A 10177-nucleotide genomic window follows, 5' to 3' on the forward strand; every position below is an offset into this window, starting at 1 on the left:
CTGGTGAACCTTCTTAGAAGGGGGTGAGTTGAGACCTTGCATTGATTATAGGGTCCTCAATCGCATCACGGTCAAGAATGCATACCTGATGATTGGTTGCTTAATTTTTTTTGATAATTTTTGATTTATTAAAGTAGCCGGCTTTTTATTGGTCCAACCAATGTATGATTATTAATACATTTGACACATTGTTAATTCTATTATAAAAATATTTAAGCTTTATTTTATTCATATCATTTACTGTGTGGTAATCGCTTATTCTGATCTTGTCCAATAAAAACTCTTCGTACAATATTCTGTGCCGAGTCTTCTTTTTTTACCAATGATTAGATGATCGGTGATTGGAATGTGATCAGTTCATAGAGAGTCATCCATTGGGGTTTTATTAGTGAGATGGAGAGTGGAGAAGGCACCACATTGACAGCCATTGGAGGCCCTTTCTAAAGCCCTAAACTTTTTGGCAACCTGTCTATGATATTAGTCTTCCAAACTCTTTCTCACTGAGCTAAGGCCAGAAGAGTTCCAGGAGTTCTTCTCTGTCCACAGTTCCCAAACCAAAAGGAGACATCCACCACATCTTCAATCTTAAGGCCCTAAATGTCCTCAGCTGGGCCCAAGAGTTCTGCATGTAATCCACCAGGGCATATCTTCTCTCTTTATCAGGGAGATATTTTGTTTTGACCACCCCATGTACATGTCCTGCAGCAGGGCAGCCGTTCTGCGCAGAATCACATACCTGTACGTCATCTGCATTCCCCGGGTCTACGGCATGCATGTGTGCCGTCGGTGCTCAGCTTCCGCTGGACAGAGTGGGAGCCAATCAACGAGTCCAGCGGACATGATGTCCACCGGCACCTTGCAATCATTCCAGAGAGAGGCAGAACACTGGTCTGTCGATGTAAACAAGGCAGATCGCCGTTCTGTTAGTAGGGAAGATGGAGATCCTGTGTTTCTGCTAATATAGGAAGGAAATACTGGCGCACAGAGATTATATATAGTCCAGCCAGCAATAAATATCTAAAAATACCAAGGAGAGTCTGTGGAAGATCTGTCAGATCTACCCCACACTTTGTGTTTTGCAGTAGATGCTCTTACGGACTCTATAAGACAAATGTCACGGTTTGCTCTGATGACAATGCATATGTACAGAATCCTTTGGTTAAAGAGCTGGTCTGTGGAATTACCATGTAAGAAATTACTGGCTAGCTTCTCCTTTCAGGTGATGATCTGGATAAGTATATCCAAAAGATCTCGGGGGTGAAGAGTATGTTGCTACCTGTAAAGAGAAGAGCAGGCGTCCTTCCTTTAAGATCCCCAGCACACATAATACCAGTGCTTCCAGATCCAGGCAGTGGTGACGGCCTCAACTGTCTGCATCCGGACTCAAGCCTTCGGGGCAAGGTCAGAAAAATCCCTGGGTCCAGAGATCAGCCCAGTCTTTCTCTAAGCCCTCTCAGTGAAGGAGCGCCCCCACTCGCCTGAGTGGGTGGAAGGCTCCTGCAGTTACATATAAAGTGAGGTTGAAAAAAGACACCAGTTCAGCCCATAATGTGTGTGTGTTTGCTGTTAACCGCAGCAGTCTCTGAATGACGAAACCGGTCAGGGCGTGAGCAATGCAGTCACATAACAGCAGGACGCTAGGAGGGAGTCTCGGCAGCACTCGCAGACTTCCGGAACGCTGACGAGTGAGACGGAGGTCTGGTAGGCTCCCGCAAGTGTCTGCTGCTGCTTTGTTTTTATGTACATTGCGACGCTGTTTTATCCTGTTTGTTGTGTAAGTGCATTGGTGTAAGGGGGTTGGGCCATAATAAACTGATTTGTTAGCAATACTGCCATATGTGCCCTCTCTTTGTTTCTCCTCATGCACTCTACTTGAGCTCTGCCCTTCCAGGAGAACAGATACTTTCATACAAGTGGATCTTGGATGCATTGCGGTTCGAATATATAGGGTTCTGCTACCTTGAATTGGGCTGTTTTCTTACCATTATCTGGTAAGTGAGTTTCCCTGGGGGAGAGGTACACATGGTGAGGTGAAGGGATTGATGTTTACTTTTCCGGCTCCAGCACTGGTGACTAATCCCACGGTGGACTGCTTAGAGATTTTCCAAGTTGCACCTTGTTCTACGAAAACTTCTTTTATGAACATTTTTGGACTTTGTTTCAATGATTAATCATGTCATGTCTAGCGCTGCTTGTGTATATTTCTCTTGATTATTATTGGGGTGATATGCACTTTCATTGCATACATTGTATACCCCTTCATGTTGTGGTCTTTAAGGTGCCCATCTTAGTTACATAGTAGTTGAGGTTGAATAAAGACAATAGTCCATCTAGTTCAGCCTGTGTAATGAATTATAGTTGTGTTTCATAGTTAGTGAGGTTGAAAAAAGATATCAGTCCATCCAGTTCAACCTATGATGTGTGTGTGTGTGTCTACTGTTAACCACACATTGTATACCCCTGTATGTTGTGGTCTTTAAGGTGCCCGTCTAATAGTTTTTTGAAACTATCGATGCTCCCTGCTGATACCACTGCTTGTGGAAGAGAATTCCACATCCTTGCTTCTTTGACAGTAAAGAACCCTTTACGTAATTTAAGGTAAAAGCGTTTTTCTTCTAGTTTTAGTGAGTGACCACGAGTCTTATTGTATTTCCTTTCTCTGAAATTTTTTTTCCTGATGCTAGGGTCACCAGTACAGTATTTGTACATTGATATCATATCCCCTCTCACCGTCTCTTCTCCAGAGAGAATAAGTTCAATGCTTGTAGTCTTTCCTCATAGCTGATGTCCTCCATTCCCCTAATTATTTTTGTTGCCCTTCTCTGGACTCTCTCCAGTTCCAGCACATCCTTTCTGAGGACCGGTGCCCAGAAGTGGACAGCATACTCCAGATGTGGCCGGACCAGAGTCTTGTAGAGTGAGAGAATAATCTCTTTATTTCTGGAGTAAATCCCCTTTTTTATACATCCCAGTATTCTGCTGGCTTTGCTTGCAGCAGCTTAGCATCGCATGCCACTGCCAAGCCTGTAGTCGACTAGGACCCCCAGGTTCTTTTCCATCTTAGATTCAGCCAGAGGTCCCCCCCCCCCCCCCTAGCGAGTAACTTGTATTCATATTTCTGACGCCCAAGTGCATTACCTTACATTTTCAACATTAAACCTCATCTGACATGTAGTTGCCCACCCCATTATTTTGTTCAGGCCTGCTTGTAAGGTTTCCACATCCTGCATAGAAGTTATTGCCCTACTTAGTTTAGTATCATCCGCAAATACCAAGATTGTACTAGATATCCCCTCCTCTAGGTCGTTTATGAATAAATTAAACAGAATTTGCCCCAGGACAGAACCTTGGGGGACCCCACTTTCCACACCCGCCCAATCCGAGTACTCCCCATTTATCACCACCCTCTGAACTCACCCCTGGAGCCAGTTCTCTAGCCAGGTACTCACCCTATGGTCCATACCTACCTTCCTTAGTTTGTACAGTAAGCGTTTGTGGGGAACGGTGTCAAATGCCTTTGCAAAGTCCAGATACACCACATCCACAGGCTTACCTTTATCTAGGTGGCAACTCACTTCATTGTAAAAGGTTAATAGATTGGTCTGGCAAGAACGACTTTTCATGAATCCATGCTGATTACTACTACTAATACCGTTTTCATTCCTAAAGTCTTGTATATAGTCCCTTAACATCCCCTCCAAAATCTTGCAGACTACTGATGTTAGGCTGACTGGCCCCTATAGTTACCCGGGATATATCTCTGCTTTTTTTAAATATTGGTACCATGTTGGCTTTTTCCAATCAGCTGGTACCATACCCGTCTGTAGACTATCTGTAAAGATCAAGAATAATGGTCTGGTTATCCCCAGTTCTCAGGGGCATGGGCACTGGGAGGAAAAAGGGTCCCATCAGTGGCAAAAAAACAATGTAAATGCCTATGGAGATTTTTAAGTACCGTACTTTGGTGCCATTCTAAAGCATGACATATTAGGTATCTATTTACTCAGCATAACATCATCTTTCACATTATACAATAAAATTGAGGTGTGAGGTTTAGGGGTAATGTGTTTTTTTAATGAATTAAAGTGTATTTTTTCCCCCAAAAATTGTGTTTTTCCCTCAAAAATTGCATTTTCAAAACCATTGCGCAAATACCATGTGACATAAAAAATTTAAACTATCCCTATTTTTTTCTCTAGGGTCTCTGCTAAAAAAAATGTATAATGTTTGGGGGTTCTAAGTTGTTTTCTAGCAAGAAATACTGATACTGTTTGGTAGAAGATGAAGGGAGAACACCCTGAAGGCCAGTCCTGAAAAGCTACCTGTTAGAGCAAATCACCAAAACATCACCGGCTACAATCATCGTAAGTACGCTAAGTACAAAAATCCCAATATGGTCGACAAGGTGGTGACCTGACTTCTCTCAGATGGAACGCACAGACAGGAAGTGATGAGATAGACAGGAAGTGATGTAAGATACTGACAGGAAAGGATGTAGTTACAGACAGGAAGTGATGTCAGGTATACATAGAACATTCCAGAGTTAGTGGCGAGTTGGGAGGAATTAGAGAGGAGATGTAGCTGGAAGTGGCAGCAGAGGAGGTAATAAGATCTTATTTTATATTTGTAATCTTTAGTTACCTAAAGAAAATGTTCTCCTTCCTTTTTGCCGCTGGGGGAACAGAAACAGAGGAACACATAACACTGAGGATCTGTTTCTGGTCCCCCCGGTGAAAACATAAAAGCATGGACCCACAGCGCGCTTCCCAACAGCAAAACTTTCTCCAGCTCTACTGCAGCGCCCCCACCAGACAGATCCAAGGTATCCACAATTTTTCTGGGTGAGAAGCAGAGCTCATGGTGACTTTGACACTCCCATCTAGAAACATTCAGCAGAACGCCCCCCAACTAACATTAATCCCATCCTCTGCCTGAACACCAACTGGGCCCCCAGATCTGTATATGCTGGATGACCGGGAACCCCACCGTGTCTGTGCTATCTATACTCTGCATGTGTCAGAAGACACCAGACATGGCTACCTGCCCCGATCTAACACCGCTGGCCCCGCTCCTCACCACCCATCTAACACTGCTGTCCCCACTCCTCACCCCCATCTAACACTGCTGTCCCCCGCTCCTCACCCCCATCTAACACTGCTGTCCCCACTCCTTACCCCCCATCTAACACCGCTGTCCCCCACTCCTCACCCCCATCTAACACCGCTGTCCCCCACTCCTCACCCCCCATCTAACACCTCTGTCCCCGACTCCTTACCCCCATCTAACACCACTGTCCCCCACTCCTTACCCCCCATCTAACACCGCTGTCCCCACCCCTCACCCCCATCCCACACCGCTGTCCCCACTCCTCATCCCCCATCTAACACCGCTGTCCCCACTCTTCACCCCGCATCTAACCTGCTGTCCCCACTCCTCATCCCCCATCTAACCCGCTGTCCACACTCATCACCCCCTATCTAACACCGTCGCCCCACTCCCCCCCCCCATCTAACACCGTTGTCCCCACTCCCCCCCCCCCCATTTAACACCGTTGTCCCCACTCCCCCCATCTAACACCGCTGTCCCCGCTTCTTACCCCCCCCCATCTAACACCGCTGTCCCCCGCTCCTCATCCCCCCCATCTAAAACCGCTGTCCCCCACTCCTTATCCCCCATCTAACACCGCTGTCCCCCACTCCTCACCCCCCATCTAACACCGCTGTCCCCCACTCCTTACCCCCATCTAACACCGCTGTCCCCCACTCCTTACCCCCATCTAACACCGCTGTCCCCACCCCCATCCAACACCGCTGTCCCCACTCCTCATCCCCCATCCAACACCGCTGTCCCCACTCCTCATCCCCCATCTAACACCGCTGTCCCCACTCCTCATCCCCCATCTAACACCGCTGTCCCCACTCCTTACCCCCCATCTAACACCGCTGTCCCCACTCTTCACCCCCCATCTAACACTACTGTCCCCACTCTTCACCCCCCATCTAACATTGCTGTCCCCCACTCTTCACCCCCCATCTAACATTGCTGTCCCCCACTCCTCACCCCCATCTAACATTGCTGTCCCCCACTCCTCACCCCCATCTAACATTGCTGTCCCCCACTCCTCACCCCCATCTAACACTGCTGTCCCCCACTCCTCACTCCCCATTTAACACTGCTGTCCCCCCTCCTCACATCCCATTTAACACTGCTGTCCCCACTCCTCACCCCTATCTAACACTGCTGTCCTCACTCCCCATCTATCACTGCTGTCTCCCCTCCTCACCCCCCATCTAACACTGTTGTCCCCACTCCTCACTCCCCATCTAACACTGCTGTCCCCCCTCCTCACATCCCATCTAACACTGCTGTCCCCCCTCCTCACATCCCATCTATCACTGCTTTCCACCACTCCTCACCCCCCTCACATCTAATACTGCTGTCCCCCATTCCTCATTCCCCTATCTAACACTGCTATTCCCCATTCCTCACCCACCTAACACCGCTGTCCCACACTGCTGTCCCCCCTTCTCACCCCCCATTTATCACCTCTGTGCCCCACTGCTCACCCTCCAACTAACGTCGCTGTCCCCTGTTCCTCACCCCCCATCTAACACTGCTGTCCCCCATTCCTTACTCCCAATCTAACCCTTTTGTTCCCCTCTCCTCACCCCCCATTCCTCACCCCCCATCTAACACTGTTGTTCCCCTCTCCTCACCCCCCTTCCCACACTGCTCACCTATATTCCACAACCCCCATGGACACTGTTGTCCCCCACTCCCTGTTTCCATATTCAACATTGCAGATCTCCACTCCTCAAACCCCGTATTTGACACTTCTGTCCCCCACTCTTCACCCAGACCCAATGCTGCCACCTTGCTTTTAGACATATGCCGGTTTTCGGTAATTCGATATATCGCGGTATTGAATAGCCACGGTATTGTTATTGTGGCATTTTTAAAATACCGAGTTTCTCTGTCAAGTCTGCCTGACTTGTGAATTGATACATTTCAGTGAGCTGGATGACTCATTCACTCACACAGCTAACCCCTTTCAGCATTAAGTCTCCTAACTATAAACAAAAATGATTACATTGTATCTTTTCCTTCACTCTGCCAGGGAGAAAGGAAGTTTAACCTCTTAAAGACTGGATCTTTTTCTGACACTTGTTGCTTGCAAGTTAAAATCAGTTTTTTTTTTGCTAGAAAAGTACTTAGAACCCCCAAACATTTTATATATTTTTTTAGCAGAGACCCTACAGAAAAAAATGGCGATTGTTGTAATATTTTATGTCACACTGTATTTGCGCAGCAGTCTTTCAAACGCAATGATTAGACTTTAATGAATAAAAAAAAAAAAAAAAAAAAACGTAACCGTAAAGTTATCCCAATTTTTTTTTTTTTGTTACACAGAGAATCGTGAGAGAATCGTGATCTTTATTCCAAGCTAAAAAATCGTGATTCTCATTTTGGCCAGAATCGTGCAGCTCTAATAAATATATATATATATATATATATATATATATATATATATATACACACACACACACGCATAGCAGCCCACATTACATTATTATATAGCCATCAAGCAGTGTCTATAAAAAATGCAGAAAGCTTGCCAGAGCAGGAACTGCAGGTTAGTCGCATGGTGCAAAAGCAGGATGGATTTCAAGGCCACTGAATTTTAAAAAAATGCTGCATGCACCTTTTTTCTGCGGAAAATGAGGGCATAGCAGCCCGTTCAAATCAATGGGCTGCTATGCCTGTGCAAATGTGGGCCACCAACCCGCATACATGTGAACCACCAACCCGCATACATGTGAACCGCCAACCCGCATACATGTGAACCAGGCCTAAAGCAATAGTAAAGTCATTTATAAACAACACCTCCTTCAGGTTTAACCACTTCTTGACCACAAGGATTTGCCCTCTTAATGACCAGGCCATCGGATCGGAGCCGAGCGCCAGGACCAGTTATCACCAGTTAGGCCAGACACTGCTTGATGACCTATTTTAGGCTTGGTTCACAGAGTCTGTACTGACTGACTATATAATAATGTGCATAAGTGAACCAAAGCCCCTAAATTCACCAATGAAATTGAAGTGAGGTGGAAATTTAATAATTTAAATTTAATAATAGAATACCGTGATAATACCGTATACCGTGGCAAAACCTTAATCAATTAATCGCAGCATGAAAATCTGATACCGTCACAAGCCTACTTGCTTTCTCTCGCTTGTCACATGACATCACTCTTATCTCTATTAAAGCGTAACTCCACTTTTGTTTAGAAAAAAACATTCCCATCTGGGTGATCTCTGTACCTTGCAGGGATTTTAACAAACTGTATTGCAGATTCCTACCTTTTGTTATTCTGAAGAAATCATTATTTGGTCCCTGTGCCTCTGTGCTGAGTGGGTGAAATTGGAGTGGTTTCATAATTATCTGTCAGCTGTGGCAGCTGCAGGGCTCTAATGAGGAAAGCTGCTGGGCCTGCATCCCTTTCGACGTGTTTTTATTGGGAGTATCTCTCCAAAAATGACATTTTTGTGCAGGGGATGCCAGAAATCTGACTTGTATCTTAGGCAGACTTCTGGGAAAATCAGCGAGCCAATCACACAAACAGGAAATGATGTTTCTGGGGGTGTGGTCTGTACACATTCTATGTACAGAGCAGCTCCAAGCCATATTGCATTTTTTAGAAAATTACAACAGCTGCAGATTAAAAAGGAAAGGTCATTTTTAATAACTTTCAATTACTATATGATTTGTGTCGCAGTTGTATACACTCTATTGTTTTTTCTTTATTTGCTGATTTTTTTCCCCATGAAAGTGGGAGTTACCCTTTAATAAAACACAGACCTGACCAGAGAGGTGAGGAGGATTCTGGGAGGTCACATGACATCACTCTTATCTCTATTAAAGCAGGGTTCCGGCCTCAAAATTGACAATCGATTTTAGGCTATCCGCTTGCGGGGTGTCACCTGAAAAACAAATGGATGCTCCTGATTTATTTATTTTTTTACTTACCTTGTTATAGAAGAAAATATACTCCCCTTTCTTCCACTTCCTCCCTCTGCGGCCACGGGCCGCGCCGTCTCTTCCGGCTTGCGATGATTCCTGGGAGCTGAACGCCATCGCTCCCAGGAGTCAATGCGCCTGCACCGGCCCCGCTCGTCAGTTCCGGTGCAGGCGCGGCATTCCCTGCTAAATAGCTTCTAGGCATGCCCAGATGCTGTGCAGGGATGCCGCGCCTGCACCGGAAGTGACGAGCGGGGCCGGTGCAGGGCATTCTGGGACTCCGACGTCACCGTAGAGGATGCAGAAGAGGACGCGCTGGCTTCAGCTGCCCACACCTGAGATGGCAGCGCTGGAGAAGACATTTTCAAGGTAAGTATTTCTTCTAAAATGTAAGTGTGACCCGGGGTTATTTTTATCTAAATTTCACCCCCGAGGCCGGAACTCTGCTTTAATAAAACACAGAGCTGACCAGAGAGGTGAGGAGGATTCTGGGAGGTCATATGTAATCACTTTTTTTTTTTTTTTTTTTACTTAAATCAAAAGTTTACATTTTATTAATTTTCAAAAACAAAGAAAATACAAATACATTTCTATAATCTTACTAAAACCCTTACCCAAGAAACCCTTCTCCCCAGATCCCTCCCACTTCCCATTCCACTCGGTAATGCTCATCTAGTCATCTATTTTACCACCTCCTTTTCTTCTTCCACTTGTACCACCTCCTTTTCTTCTTCCACTTGTTTGAGAAACTCTCCATCTGGTCTTCCTGTCTGCTTCCCATGTATTCCATATTGTATATTCAACTCTTTTATACCAATCTCTAATTGTAAGACTTTTTATGTTTTAGCCAATTTTTTGGAATTGCCCCCTTTGCTGCGTTCAATAAATTGGGACTATCGTGCTTTTATACTGTTTTTTTTTATTTACCAGTTTTGTGAAATAAGCAAACCTACGGGTCATTAGTAATATCTACATCTGTAATTTCCTCAATGTATTGTTGAACCTCCTGCCTTATCCCTATTAATAAAACACAGACCTGACCTGAGAGGTGAGGAGAGATCACATGACATCACTCTTATCTCTATTAATAAAACACAGATCTGGCCCGATTCTCAGAAGATTCTTAGAAGGACACAAGGATCTCTACAAAGACGTCAT

General features: G+C 45.4%; 1 protein-coding gene and 1 pseudogene across 2 annotated transcripts in view; both read left to right on the top strand.

Moving 5' to 3' along the window:
* Positions 1–10177, top strand: part of LOC309550814 — a 567902-nt pseudogene that overhangs the window by 237985 nt on the left and 319740 nt on the right. The window lies entirely within an intron of this gene.
* LOC309548616 (uncharacterized protein) overlaps positions 1–10177 on the top strand; it is a gene marked incomplete at both ends in the record, with an annotated part of 254414 nt that overhangs the window by 57209 nt on the left and 187028 nt on the right. The gene's annotated exons all lie outside the window — the stretch shown is intronic.

This window comes from Pelophylax lessonae (assembly GCF_965119305.1).
Source record: "Pelophylax lessonae genome assembly, chromosome: 1".
Classification (NCBI taxonomy): domain Eukaryota; kingdom Metazoa; phylum Chordata; class Amphibia; order Anura; family Ranidae; genus Pelophylax; species Pelophylax lessonae.